This window comes from Streptopelia decaocto (genome assembly GCF_964273445.1).
Source record: "Streptopelia decaocto genome assembly, chromosome: 9".
In the NCBI taxonomy this organism is placed as follows: Eukaryota; Metazoa; Chordata; class Aves; order Columbiformes; family Columbidae; genus Streptopelia; species Streptopelia decaocto.
The window spans coordinates 9,463,105-9,478,368 of record NC_138664.1 but is presented as its reverse complement, the minus strand read 5'-3'; positions in this window follow the sequence as shown (position 1 = coordinate 9,478,368).

Genomic DNA, 15,264 nt, shown 5'->3' with positions numbered 1-15,264 from the left:
GCTCTGAGCAACCTGAGCTGGTGAAGATGTCCCTGCTCATGGCAGGGGTGGCACTGGGGGAGCTGGGAAAGTCCCTTCAACCCAAACTCTTCTGTGATTCCATGATCCTTGTCCTCGCCTGCCCCAGTGTAGGGCCAGACCAGCTCAGGCTCCTCCTGCTTTACCATCACTGCATTGTGGGAACTCTGTTCCCTGGGATGTTTAGTCCATAAGTGTTCCGTGGCTGGGCTTAAGTTCGTATAAAGTGTCAAATGCCGTTCTAGAACACCACTTTTAAGTTGAGGAAGCCGCTGAAATGCCTCCAATTTTGAGCTTATGTCACAGCTCATAAAATCTTTGCATGACAAAAATTCATCCCACCTCCCAGGCTTCACACACGGCAGAGGCGCCTGCAGCCAGTGTGTCGCTGTGTCTGACTCTCCTCTGCCTTATTTTGCACCATATATGGGCTGGATCCAGAGAGGTCCTTTCATTGACTGCGCTCTGCACAAGCTGCTCAGCAGGGAGGCAGGGAAGCATCACACTCGGTGTTATCTACCAAATTAGACAAAAAGATGAGGAGTGACTCATTTCAACCTTTTCCATCTCCCCAGGCATTCTTTCTCTCTCTTCCTCTCTCAGACACACACACACATATTTCACCTGGCGCTGCAGCACTGGGAGTTTTGCAGCGATCTGCTGTTTGTCGTAAGGCAGTTCTGCATGGCTCCCACCTCTGAATCTCCCACCCAGAACTGCTCCCAGCGAAAGCTCACACAGGAAAAGGACTGGGATTGAGCACAAGCCCTGCAGAGCTGGGATCAGGGCACAGCTCTACCTCACCCACCTGCTCCAGGCACTGCACTCCCTCCTCTGCTCGGTCCCGCCCTTCCCCAGATCTTCCATCTCTGCACCACATTTCCCTGCGGTCAGAAAAGCCCAATTTTGTCTGCTTCTTTGCCATCCAGTGAGTAAGTTTCCTTCTAATCTCAATATAGCCTCCAGGATTTGAGCCCAACCAACACAGATAAATCATTGGCTTTGGCCTAAAAGTCAGCCAATTTAGCCTTGGCAGATTTGCTCCGTCAGAGGTCACTGAGAAGCTGAGATTTACTAGAGACACTTGCTTTTTCTTGGCTTTGTGGTCAAAATCAAGTCCCTCGGTGACACTCTAACACCTGCTGTTCTTTTATGAGGGAAACCACTATGCTTCTGGGAAGAGGTAAGTTCCTGTGGTTTGTGAGGCTTTTTCTACCTCTGATGTCACTGTTATCCTAAAAACCCCAGGCAAAGAGCACGCCGACAACCCGCGTGCTGGCAGGAGCAGGGTGGCTGGTTTCAACGAGTTTTCTGGGGTTCACTGTGGATGTTCTGCCGAATGTCGCCAGAGAAATTGCTTGTCAATTGCTGACAATTTGACTAATATTTTGCTGCAACTGTTTTCAGAAATTTTTGTGATTTCATTGTTGAAAACCCAGTAGATGCTAAAGCTCTGCTTTTCTCTCTCTTGAAAAAAACACCATAAACCTCTCCCTCAAGGCAAGGAATTTGTGATCTCAGTTAGAGAAGGCCTGAAATGGGCAAAGTTTGGGCAAACCATTTCTGAACCAGAACCTGAAGTTTTCTGAACTGGATTCAAACACTCGGTAGCACATTGAGAATCCCCTGACCAATGCAGGTGTGTGGAGACCTGAAACACAAATGAGTCTTTGGAGTTGTTCTCCCTAAACACTTTAATGAATTAATTTGTACCTGCAGAAAGAGGGAAAGTAACCTGAAGCACTCTACCAGTGATGGGCAAATGAAAAGCACCCAGAGGCTTTTGCTGCCACAGTTATTTAATTGTTTTTTTGGGGGTTTTGTGGGAAGAAGTGTGGTAGAGCCACAACTTTGTGCTGTGACTGAGACTGAAGACAGCTGCAGAACTGCCTGACGGAAGAGAAAGCGAAGCAGCAGACCTTGGGCATAACCAAGGCAAGCCATGGCTTGGATCCTCCCTCTTCCCAAGGTAAATCCCTGGTGCCAGGGGCCATTATCATGCCCCCAGAAGTCACCTCTAACTCACAGGCCACAGTAGCAAAGATCTGGGGAGGCAGAGGGCAGGGGAAATTCACAGCCTCCGTTGCCACTTCAGTGATGGCAGAGGAAAATCGTGTCTCCATGGTCCCTTCTCGTGTATTTGAGAAGCTCGTTGTCAGCATCCTACAAACTACAAAGTGTCACCCTGGTAACTCTGAATCCTGCCTCAGCACAAATTGTTCTGCACGCTCTCTCATCTGCGGAGTTTAAAGGATGAAGCTGTCACTGGGAAATGTTCTGATTCCAGCATTCTTGAGATAGACTGACACAAAGAAAACAAGTTTATTGAAACGGTGCAAGATGTCTTGATTCCTGTTTACATGGGAGCTTCAAAACACACGTTTGTTTACAGACAGTTCCTGCAATCGATCAGTGCAGGAATATTCCCCCACAGTGGGTGGGGAAGGAATGTGAAGTACGGTATTTCCCATCTTCACCTTTTGGCTTTCATGGCTATATCTGCATTTATAATAGAAATAATAGGCGTTGGAATGGCCTGCCCAGGGAGGTGGTGGACTCGCCGTCCCTGGAGGTTTTTAAACTGAGATTGGACATGGCACTTAGTGCCATGATCTAATAAATGGACTGGAGTTGGACCAAGGGTTGGACTCGATGATCTCTGAGGTCTTTTCCAACCCAGTCGATTCTGTGATTCTGTAATAAAAAAACCACCAGCCATTTACTCTTTTAATGGATATCAGATACTTCCCCAGTACTGGGGGAAAGCTGGACTCCAGCTCTCTTAATCCTTTTGCTGGGCTCCACAAAACCTGCAACCCTTCAAAAACTGTCTAAAATGTCACCAGGGCAGGGGCTGTTTCTCCATGGGCCGGAATGGAGGATCCTGTCTCTGCTTCCAGACCGGGGGGGACACTTTGCTGCTCCCGCAGTCCCTGCAGCATCTCCAACCTCCCCGCTGACTTCAGCCAGACTTTCACACTTTGGGGATTTCTTTTGAAAAGTGCGATTTCCTAGACACCATCCCATCATATTGACCCTTTTGGTAAACCTTTGCAGATATATAACCTGAAAGCAAGAGTCTATCTGCAGAGGCATTTGTGCTTCCCATATATAACACAGTTCCCAAGAGCCAGCACCTTCCTTCTGACCTCTGGTGTTAGAAGCATGAGCTGATTTTCTTTCCAAAAGGCCTTTGAAAAAAGAAGCCTTGTTTTACTTGGTATGGAAGAGCCTGTTTCAGAAACAGAAAATATCCATTTCAAATAGCGCTGAGGTTCTGATTAAAGTGTTTTTGTTGCTTCTATCGAGGTGAGATTTCTTCTTTAGTGCGAGCGGTTTCATTCCTTCTGTCTGCAGTTTTTTTGAAGATCACTTGCAGAAGGGGTGGCCACCTCTAGATGGTGTGTTTTACCCAGGAGAACTTTAAGCCTGTGTCTTTACATAACTTTTCGCTCACTTGTATGCGGTTCCCGAACACTCTCCAACCAAACCACACAGATTTTAGTATTTCCTTGTTTTCTTAACATGAGGATCTGGCCGCAGCGTAATGTAAAAACGATCAAAATAGATTACTTAGATACTTCAAAAAGGTGTATTATACGGCACAATTGGTCGGACATGTAGAGTAGCTAGTATGTAACTGATAGTATCACATGTCTCCTGGGTTCAATCCTGTGCTAACTAAATTAAACAAAATCTATTTTTTCTAGTATAATGCCTCTGCTCTTGTACTTGAATGTAAAGAATGGGGGAAGGAACAGAGGTGGATAATACCACAAGGCTAAAACGGTGGTGGTGGTGCAATAAGTAACTCCAGCCACATTATTTATTCTTCTTTTCTCTGGACAGCACAGGATGGAGCTGTGAAACTTTGGAGGGAAAAAAAATGTATTTTAACATATATGTAACATTCCAACCAACTTTTGAAGCTCTTTGAGAGCTGTAGGTGGATGATTCCTGGCTTTTAAGGTGGTTTCTGTCATGCATGCTGCCAAAAAGGCTAAAAAACTTTCCAAATATTAATTAATTAAGATGTAAAACCTTTCTGTGAGGTAGATTAAGCGATCTTGACATGGTCTCCATGTCCCAAGTCCCTTTCAGGACATCATAGCTGATCTACATGTGCAGCACAGCAGTTCAGGGCAGACAGTGGAGGTCTTGACCATCAGATCTGTGTCACAGAGGACGATCACCACTCTCTGCAGCCTGCATTTGGATCTCAGCAGGCAAAGCTCCTGCAGTGATGGTGAGAGGATGGCGGGTAGAGATGTGCAACAGGCAGGGAGTTACACATTACATGTGTGGGGCTGTGCTGGGGTGTACTATACACCTTGTAAAATTGCCCTATGGAAAGGTCTTGGAAGACTCAAAATCTGGTCTGTCATCGGACCTGTGATTCAATTTTGTATCTCTTTTTTGTGTACAGGAGCATGTCCAAGAACAAGCATCACAGCTGGTTTAATTCTGTAATATTTAATTCCCTAATACCCTTCAATACTCAGGAGTGTAAATAAGTGATATCTCCCAGTAAAGTCAATATCCAACATACAGTTTGTCACTTACCTGAAATAGAGAATAGTTTCCTTCTGAACGTCAGCATTTTCCCGCTTGAAGGAACAACACGAGAGAATTTAACAGCCCAGTTTTGGTAGTGCTAGAAAATAAACAAGGAGGGCATAGAGAATTAATATCACTAGTTTGTGGCTAGGGATAAGGGCCATTTGGGTTTGCTGCTTTTTGTTTTGGGGGTTTTTTGGTTGGTTGGGTTTTTTTAAGAAATTGAGAGTACATGTAGTTGTTTTCGCTGCTCTAGGGTGTAGGAATGGGACAGTTAAATTGACTCGAGGCAGAAAAGATACCAACCTGCTTGCACCGTCCAACAGAAACATACAGAAAGTAATCAAATAGAATAAATGATAAAAAGAAATTAGATCAAAAAATCTGCCGGGCTTTCATAAGGTAAAATGTTCTTCATAACACAGGTAAGGAAATTGCTTGTGCTGACTTCAATGGGCCCAAGATTTTCCCCATGATTTCTAATCTGAAATTGTTGCTTTTAGAATTAAAAAAAAAATCCCTTGTAAGTAGTCTACTTTTCTACTGCATTATGAATAATATCTGCTGCTTTTATTTTACATCTCAGCTTAGCAATAGAACTTCCTTGTAAATAAGGGTTATTTCCACTAAAAGGTTATTATGAAGTTATCTTGGATGCTGAGGCTACAGTCTCAGTTCTCAAGCATAAAAGAATACTTTAGGATATAAACAGCTTTGTTATGTCTGTTTAAACACCCTGTTTTCTCCAGGAGCAGCCAAGGGAGGAGTGAGGCACAACTCGGGCGCTTTGGCTGCGGCGTGTGACATTTCACACTTTGCCGGCAGGTCCCCAACAAAGGGCACCAGACAGGAATGGGGCTTTCATGTGGTTATGGCAGGGTGTTGCTAGAGGGTTTCGTTTCACTTTTTACCAGGAGATTTTTCCTCCCGTATTGCTGAGAGGCCCGTAAATACCGTCAGAGGTACCTCTCCCACCAAGTCCCTCTCTGTTTTTGCTTGCTGTGACCAGGGCTGAGCAGCCATGTGGTTATTGCTGGGTCCTGATTTAATGCCGTCTCCTTCATTGGTTTCAGACACTGGAGGTGGGCATTGAGATTCATTCTTACAGCATTTAGGTTTTTTTCCTTTTTTCCAATTTATATTCAGCAGTTTTAGCGTGGATGACAGCACTCTTCCTTGCAGCAACAAAAGAGCCATTAGGAAAAGAGCACTTGGAGGACACGTCTGTCCCTCTCCTGCTCCTTCTTGGCCTCCCACTCTTTTTCAGTCTCCCAAACCTCTTCAGCCTCCCAGCCCCTCCAACTCTTTAGCAGCTGCCCCTCCACGACCAAGCCTCTTGACTGTTTTTTTGGCCTCCCTCCCACCACCAGCCTCCAACCCCTTCTCAGCCTCCCATCCTTTTTGGACCATCCCTCCCTTTTTAGCCTCCCTTCCCTTCTTGACCTGCAATCCTGTTTTCAGCCTGGCACCTTTTTTTTCATCCTCTCACTCCGTTTTTCATCCTCTAACCCCTTTTGGCTTTCTACAGATTTTTGGGCTCTAACGTCCTCCCACCCATGTCTTGATACCCTTGTTTGGGGTTTCATGAAGGGCAGCACCACAGCTGAGCTATTTTAAATTCTGGAAAACACACCTGAGAGGCTGTTGATCACATTTCTAAAGAGCAGGTTGTTTGCAAGGGAACTGCTGAGAGCGTTTGCACTCGGAATTTAATCAGACCCAAAAATATTCAGAGAAACCTCAGTAACAGCGCTGCTCTTCTCATCTGTCAGCCGGGCGTCTGTGCAGGCGAACGTGGGGAGGAGTGGTAGATCTGCTCACACAGATACATCACCTCTGATATTATCGTCTTGCTTTCCTGGGTCCCCACAACCTTCTGGCCATGGCTTTGCATCAGCGGTAATTGTTATTTAAGGTTAAAAGCCCTCGTGCCCTTGAGAGAGGGTGGTAGCTCCCCAGGCTGGTCTTTCTTCTCCTCTTAGCCCTGGTAGCTTGGGCTGAACCTTCAAAATAGATGTTTTCAGCCCACACCTTAATGCAACATCTTCTCCCCCAAATTCTCTGCACCCCATTCAGCCCTTCAAGTCATTCTGGATGCTTTCACGTGGAACATGTTTAAGTTTCTTCACGCACAAACAAATGCATTTTCCAAGCCATGTGATTATTGCCAGCTTTCTAAATAGCAGTGGTGGGACAGACCAGATCAGATCCACCCCAGTTTTGTCTTAGACTTGTATAAAGTTCAACCAATTAGATTTGCAGGAGAAATCTCAACATTTGCTCTCCCATGCCCTTACCTGTTTTGACAGTCAGCTATGGGAGGCGAGTTTAATTTATTATTCCAGCAATACTGACTGTTAACCTTCGATCCTCATTTAGGACAATATTTAATCACAAGCTTAAAAAGCCTTGAAAGGAGTTGTTTTTATAAACGATAATCTGAGCCATTTATCATGCCCAAGGCCTTGAGAGTTAACAACAGGAACATCTGCAAGACAGTTATTGTGGCAATCAATTCCAAAATACAAATACTCAATAATTTATAATAGAACCTCACCATGAAACTGAACTGTGCTATTTTTATTGATCTCAATGCTTATTATATGTGTTACACTCATTTCTAATAACCTATCTGGCCTTTCTTTTACTTACTGGTGCTTGTCAGATTTAGCTCTGGTTTGGTACTGGAAAGCCTATGAAGCAGACTGGATGTACTGTTTTAACTGTTATTCCAAATCACTGGGTGAAACAAATCTGAATTAGGAACTAACATTTAGCCACATCAGAGAGATGAATTCTTGTCGTTCAAATGAATTAATTAATGATTTAAATTCATTTATTTCAATTATACAATTCATCAAATCATTCAATTCAGGTAATTCAATGAATTAATACACGCAATTATTTCACCTTTGCAGGTTTCAGAGTCCAAGTCCAAATTTCAGGTTTTGTCTTTCATATTAAGTCTGCCACAGAAGGAAAAGTCACCCGGCCCTTACCTCACCTTTGTCAACACCTCTGAAGCAACACTGGAGCACAATTACCTTAAGAACCAAAATTACGCCCAGTTTCTGCTCTGGGATGTTCTATAACACCAGAGCTCTCAACGCGCCTGTTCCCCATAGCACAGCCTCAGCTTTGCAGGTGGAGGCTGCAGAACTGGAAACCCGGGAGCTCAGCCCTGCTCGCAGCAGACGTGAGCGCAAGCAGAGCAGATGGCTCAGGACAGACCGCTGGGAAGGGAAGAGACATGGAGATGTTGTGATTTTTGGGTGTAGGTGCAGTTGCTCCTACAGCCTGAGGGCATCTGCATCCTTAGTCATGCAGCAAAGGGCACTCGGGCAGGGAATGTGGTTCCTGTGTTTCCCTGCTTTAGGGTTCCTGTCAGGTTTTCCTCGCTAGACAATGTCAAAACGAGACAGGCGTGGGGTGAAAGCCCTCGAAGAAGCGTGTGAGCTGGTGCCAGAGGTTTCGCAGGCGACACCGTTGTTATTTCTGAGTGAGAGCGGAGGTGGTGTGGGGCAGGGCGTTGTGTCGTGCTGTCTCGGGTGAGTTGAGAAAACAAGGTCATTAGCAATGCCGGGTGGCTCAGTGCTCCAGCAGAGCTGCGCCTTGTGCAGCACAGGGAAGCTTTTAAAGCTCAGCTGCACACGCAGCCTCTCAGCATTGCCTGAACTTTCTTGCTCTTACAAATTAAGAAGCTTCATGCAAACCATCGTTTCTCAGAGGAGTCAAATCAGGTGTCTGCTCAGGAGGATTCAGTGATTTGGTTTTTTTAAACATCCCTGACCAGAAAGAGAGATTTGCACAAATAGGTTCCTCAGCAGAAAGGTCTTTTCCCAGCCAGGCTTTCTCGTGCCCTCCCCGGTTTCCATCCCCAGCAGGCAGGTGCTGTGCTCCCGCTCCCTCGGCATTTTGGAGGGGTGGGCTGATCCGCACTGCTGTTAGCGGAGACTTCAGTCCCCATGGAAACAATTTGGAGAGTTTTTGAGCTTGTGTAGCACTGCTGTGCTGTGTTTCGCCTTCCTTTTCACTTCCATCAGGAGGGCTGCAAAGCTTTAATTCATTAACGTTTGAAAAGCACTTTGAGGTCCTTGAGGAAGATGCTACAGAGGAGCAAAGTGTTATTACCTCAGATTAGCTGTTTCTGTTTTGCCCCAGAGTCACATCTGTGAGTGTTTGCTGTGCTTGGTGGAAGCCAGAATAAGGGACTGAGGTCTTGTCAACGACAGCCTCCTGGAGATCTCTTATGCCAGCACGTCCGTGCTGCAGAAAGTCACCTCGACACCGACCGGAGGTCTGAGCAAAACTTCTGTGACTGCAGTCAGACAGGGAATACGTTCTGGAAAGCTCAACAGCCTGATTTGCACAGGCAAAATGGAGGGGATTCGTAAGAAGAAACAGCATCCCATGGTTCCTGTGCTCTGGTGCACATCCAGCCAGCAGGACAGGCTGGTGAGAGCTCCCAGCACCCTGCACAGCAGACAGAACCATGGATCCGCTGCCACCTTGGGTCTGAGGGCCACCCCCAAAAGGTCTATTGCAAGGCACTATTTACTGCTATTAGAATATCCAGCCACTTCAGGAGCATATATCCACTTAAGCCAGTTGCAATTAGGAGGCAAATTGCTGCTCCTGCCTTCAGCGGTGTGAATGCAGAGCTCTCTGCTTCAGCTTGGAGCAGATTGCACCCCAATGCTGTGGTGGAGTAATTCTGCAGCATACTTACCTGTAATTCAGCAACGTAACATGCTACGGCCTAAGGGATTTTACACTTCTATTCCCTGTCAATTATCTCAGCACCTTTCAGATATCTGCTGCTCTCCAGTCCCATCTAAACTCCTGCCAAACCCACCTGCACTTGGGAATCACTGCACAGCTCTGGGTACTTCTGCACCCACGGACTGGGCTCCAGTTTCCCCATCACACACACCTCTATCTGCTCCCCCGTGTGGGAGACCCCAGAGGGTGGGTCACCTGTAAAATGCTCTCCAGATTTCAGCTGCATTGACCTCCCCAACTCTGTACGAGGCATCTGTAGCTGCTGACTAGGTTTCCTGAGGAGTCTGCCAATGAGTATTTTGTCTGGGCTGGCTTTTTCCTTCCTTTCTTCAATTCTGGGTTTATTTAGGGGTGTGGTGGTGTTTTTTTAAATGATGTTTTTCTTTTCAATTAATCATGTTTTTTCAGGAAGTTACAAATAATGAACACAACCTAAGTCTGCACTGCCCGCCTTGTTATGGGTACAGTGAGCCACAACCACATCGCCCCATCTCTGCTCTTAGCTCAAGCAATTATTACAAAAGCTAGCTTTAAACTGTTTGTTCTAACTTTTTAAACAAATCTTATGTTCACTTTCTCCAGTTTGGCACAATCAGCTGAAAACTAACCATGCCCCAAAAATGAAGGGATTGATTTCCAGCTGGGTCAGGAGCCACCTGTGAGGATGCCCAAAATCTTGGCAAGAGAGAGGCAATGGGACACAAGCAGGGTGAGGGCAGCTGGGGGCGGGTATTCTGTCACAGCAGTCTTAGGTCAGCTCCATCTACCCATGGGTGCATCCTTGCTACATCCTCCTCCCTGGAGATGCCCCATCCCCTCCCAGCCCTCTGCTGTGCTCTCCAGGCTGCACTCACTGCTCTCAGGTTCCCTGTTTTCTGTACATCCTCTCACTGTGATTCATCAGTGCTTCAGAGATATCAGTGAATGGAAAAAAACCTAACCAAACATCAGGTTGTGCTGCTCTGTACATTTTCTATAGTGACTCACAAACCTGACCAGATGACTCCCCTTCCCTCTCACTTAGTCACTCTCTCCCTCCCAGATCGGCTCGTCTGGCTCCTCACTTCACTCACGGCTTATCATCCTGTTTTCTTTGCTGTTCCCTTTCCAGCCCATGCAGAGCTCCGGGATGAGAATTTCTCCCTCGCTGACCCATCACACACAATGAAGAGCAAAGAAAAACACTGACTGCAGCAACTTTGCCTATGGAGAAACCATAAAGCAGAACTGCACCCTCACCCCCCCGCTTTCTCCGCTTGGGCTATGCACAAATTACTTTGTCATTGTGGCGAAACAAATAGGGCTTCATTATCATTACCATCCTGATGGGAGTAAACAAGTTTATTTACACATGAGCACTGCTGAAGAATAAAGTCATAGAGAAAAGTTCAGGGTAGGTGGCCTGTCTTTGTCATTAGGGACAGCTTTTACAAAATCACTGCCCGCTCGGCCAGACAGGCGGCCATTCAGGCAGGCCCGGGTTAATGAAAGTACGGTGTGTGCTTATTAAAAGGAGGAATACAACACTTGTAATCATGGGTGGTCACATTTTTATTTAATGATACGTATCTTTCCTTTCTCCAACATTTGCTCTTAACCCTTTGCCTCCCACTCGCCAGTCCTCATGCAATGACTAATTACAGCTCGCACGGTAAAATCTGATACCAGGTCCACAACAAGGTAAATCCATTTAACAAGTGATTTTTAAGTAACTTTTCATTGATGGCCCTGAGAGTCCAACAAAACAAAAAGACCTCAAATCACGAAGGGCCCCACATGTGTAATCACTGGAGCTAAAATAATAACAGAAGGACAACTGCAAACAAACTTGCGGGAAGAAACGACTGCAAAACAGAGCCGCTTCCTTTCTTTCAAGGCCTTAGTGTGGCCCCAGTGATAAATCTGTTGGAACAAGGATATTTGAAAGCCAGAGGTTGAGCTCAGCTCTCACTCATGCGAGTCTCAGCTCTTGTCACAGGAGTCACACCTGGGCAGGAGGCTCAGACCCACTGTTCTGCTCTCACAAATGCGACGAAAGCCAAAACTAGTCATGATGTGGAAAAAATGCCTCTTTATCTATGATGTGACCTCGCTGAAATCCTGAGTAAAATCATGCTACACTAAAAACCCTCCCAACATCTCCAAACTTTCCTGCGGTTTGTCATGACTAACTAGTCTGAAGTGCTCATGTCTGGATTGTGGGGAAGTTCAAGCTCAGATATATATATTTTTTTGCATCTATTGGTTGTGTTAAAGAGCCACACAGAAGGATGTGCACACACAAAGGCAGAATTCACCACCTCTCACCCAATATTTTCACCTGCCTGTTGCAGGTTGTTATAATACTTCTTTCTGTGGTCACACATGGAAAGATTCTTTGTCTGTCTGCCAGGACCCCTCTCTCCCCAGAGCCATTTTTGAACTTCACAATAACTTTTGACAGAGGAGCAGAGATGTGAAGACATTAAATTTCCCCAAGTCTGAGAAAACCCACAGCTGCATGAAGAGCTGATGTTCCAGTACGTATGAATTATCACTTCTCACTTAGATATCTTATTCACAAGCATTTTCCACTGGTACTTAGGAATGTAAAAACCCAAATTACAAGCAGTTTTAGCAATGGGGAAGATTCTATCCTCAGTTCGACTTTGCACCGCTGGTCACCCTATCCATATAGGACAGGGAGAGCAAAAAGCTTCAGGCAAAACTTAGTGCAATGATGTTATTACACTTAGCTGAAACCCGTCTCTTTGGTTTCCTTAGCTGGTCAGGGAAGACCTCACTGTGGCTCCTGTCCTGCTGTCACATTGTGCTCCCCTCACCCAGGAGGGGCCAAAAACATCTGTCCCCACGTCCCCATCCGAGGCCTGGGGCAGCGCTCGGGCAGGATGTGCTGCCACTGATACAGAGAGAGAAGGAAAAACATGAACATGTCAGGGCCTGCTCTGGTGCTCTCAGCGCTCCCTGGCCCTATTTTAACCTCCATTTCAAGGTATATTTATTATTCCAGAGGAAACAGCCTGTTGGCTCTGTGAGTTATGATAAGAGGGTGAATGATGAACTTTCAAACTTGGGGCAGCCCGAGCCTCTGCATATTGCAGGCTCAACAAGAAAAACTCAGGTAGCTAAAGGTATAATTCAGTCCTGTTGTCATATTCTATGGGAATTAACTCCGGCAAAGCTCCCGTTGCTCCTGGGGGAAGTTGTGCAGGAGCTAAGATGAGAGACCATCCAAGACCGCACTGAGTAAGCCACCCTCCAGGAGAAATGACCACCAACCTGCTTCTCTTATGCTGCACAAAGCAACAGATGGAAATGGCTTTTATATTCCTCTTCAAAGCTAAAGACATTCCAAAAAGCGTAGAAACATTGGTGGTGCTGAGCATCACTGAGGGGTTTGGTGGGGGGCGTGAAACTGTGCTTTTGGCCCCAGAGGTCCCCAGTGCCCTCCCGCTCCTCCTGGGTGAGCATGGGGTGCCAAGGAAGTGCAGGGAATTGAAACGGCTGCTCTCCACACACCTCATCCCCAGTTTGCATGTACACACCTGGGGTGTGAAGGCACGAATGTTAGTCATGGGGAAAGTCTGCAGAAATGAGGAGAGCAGGTGAAGCACCGCAGCAGGAGGGCCAACAAAACCATTGCTGAGGCTCCAGGTGACAAACGGGGCAGTGTTGCCTCTGAAATAGAGGATACAGATATATTTATTAAATAGATGTGCAATGATGAAACAATATGCATAACTAATACTCATAACTTAAAAATCATTAACCTCTCCTAGCACTTTACACATGCTGGCAAGCAACCCTTGGAGCCCTGCTGCTCTCCCCTGTGGGAGGCAAACCGAGACGCAAAGTCCTGATGAGACTGAGAGACACAGAGAGTTCCTGACGATGTCCGTGAATTTGGGAGCCCAATATGAACACTCTGAAATAAACTGAATGCTTTGAAAAAAGGAGATGGGGGCAGGGTGGGCGGGGGGGGAGGTGTTTAATGCAGAGTGATAGGAACTGTGTCCTTGTAAGCACAGCCAGGATTAATTCAGGTGAAGAAAATCTCAAATGAATACATGAACCTCTCACCTTATTTACAGCACTAGGCTCAAAGGCAGAAAGAAACCCAGGAATAGCCGAGGTCTCCCCTGAGCTCTGCAGTTACTAAGAGCATCTCTGGGTGTTTTCCTTCACCCTTGCCTCTTTCTTTCCTGCTCTTTTCCCCATCATTTACAGAAGGCAAAGAGGAGTCACTGGTAGTGCAAGAGTTAATGAGTGAAATCTCGCACCTTGCCACAGCCAGGCAAAAACTTATGAGTCTTCATGTTGTCACGAAGGTGTTGCTGAGCTTACACTGCATGAAATATCCCAGAGCTCCTGCAAACTGTGGGATTTAAATTCACAGGCTATAATTACAGAGTCTCCAGCACCCTCCCACACTTTGCGATGCCTCCACAAGCAAGAGCAGCAAAAACACCTGTCCCGGGCTCCTGAGGGCTTGTAGGTCCTTGCCCACGGCAGGCAGGGCTGGTTCCCTGGCAGGCAGCCGGGTCCGTGCGGGCTGCCCGCTCCCAGCACAGCCTCACAAGGATTATGGGCTGGGACACTGAATTCTCCCCAGTGCATTTTGGAAACAACCCCGAAGCAGAGTCAGAGCGGTCACGTTTACAAACAGGTGCTCACAGCCAGGTTAATTTGATGCCTTTTTATAGTCAACTCGGGGACCGGATTATAAATGCAAGGCTGGGAGGACGTAGAAAAGCAAGTGCGTGAAAGCAGCTTTTCTGAGATTGCTTCTGAGTGAAGCCGGGGAACACCAGAGCTGTGAACCCCAGCAATGCTCCTGAGGCTCTTTTGGGGCTCCCCCAGATCAACATCAGCACAACAGGCTTGGGACTATCCCACTCCCCAGGCCTGGCCTTGTTTGCTGCTGTGTAAATCACGTGCCAGAAAAAGCAACAGTTTCACTGCGGGGGGGAAAAAGGGAGTGGTTAAACTGATAGAAAATTCCCAGTTATCAAAAGGGCATCTCCAAGGTGCTTTGAGCCCACGTTAGACTGGCACTGCTTAAGCTGGAATCTACCTCCATGCACACAGGAGCATCCCCCGTGCCTCTGGCAGGGATTGGGGTGGCAGGTGAAGTCCCAGAGGCTCTGGGGACAGAGGAGGGTCCTCGGGGCTCCACCAGGGCCAGGCTGTCCCCGGTTCACAGCGTGTCTCCTCCATGGCCAGGAGCAGGTTCCCTCCACGTCAGGGTCTCCTCCCAAGCGTGTTGTTGTGAAGCCAGTTGTGAGGTGATGTCATGAGAGGTTCTGCCCGGACGGGCACAGGCAGGTTTCTGCACAGAGATGGTTCTCTTTGCCTCCGAGGCACTTTTTGGAGAGTCCTTCCACAGCATCCTCCCCTCCCTGCCCCCACAAACCAGCAGCAAAGCGAGGAGGAGAAAAGAGTTCCTGTCCTGCTCTTCAGGTTATGGCAGTGCTAATGCCAGAGCCAGCTGCTGGGGGAGAAACTCCCAGGACCTCACTGGACAGCATCTGGATCACCTGAGGGAAGGGAGAATCCATGGCCTGCACCTGAAGCCACCTTGGGAACACAGCTGCAGCACTTACCTGACAAATCCTGGTGCTAAATGGGATAAACGTAGAGGATGGAGCTGTCACAGAGATCACAGCCAACACGCAGCAGCACAGGAGATGGTGGTACCTTGGGCTGCGTGGGGACAGTGACATCTGCGTCACGTGGCGTAAGTACATTTATGCTGAGGAAGCCCCTCAGTTCTCTATCCTGATGTGCTTAATATTTTTTTATCCTGTGCTGATGCTTATCTATCTCACCCCATGGTGATATGGGAGGGTATTTCTCATTATAATGAGTTAGACAGTTAATATTGGGTCCTCTGGTTTGTGGCAGAAG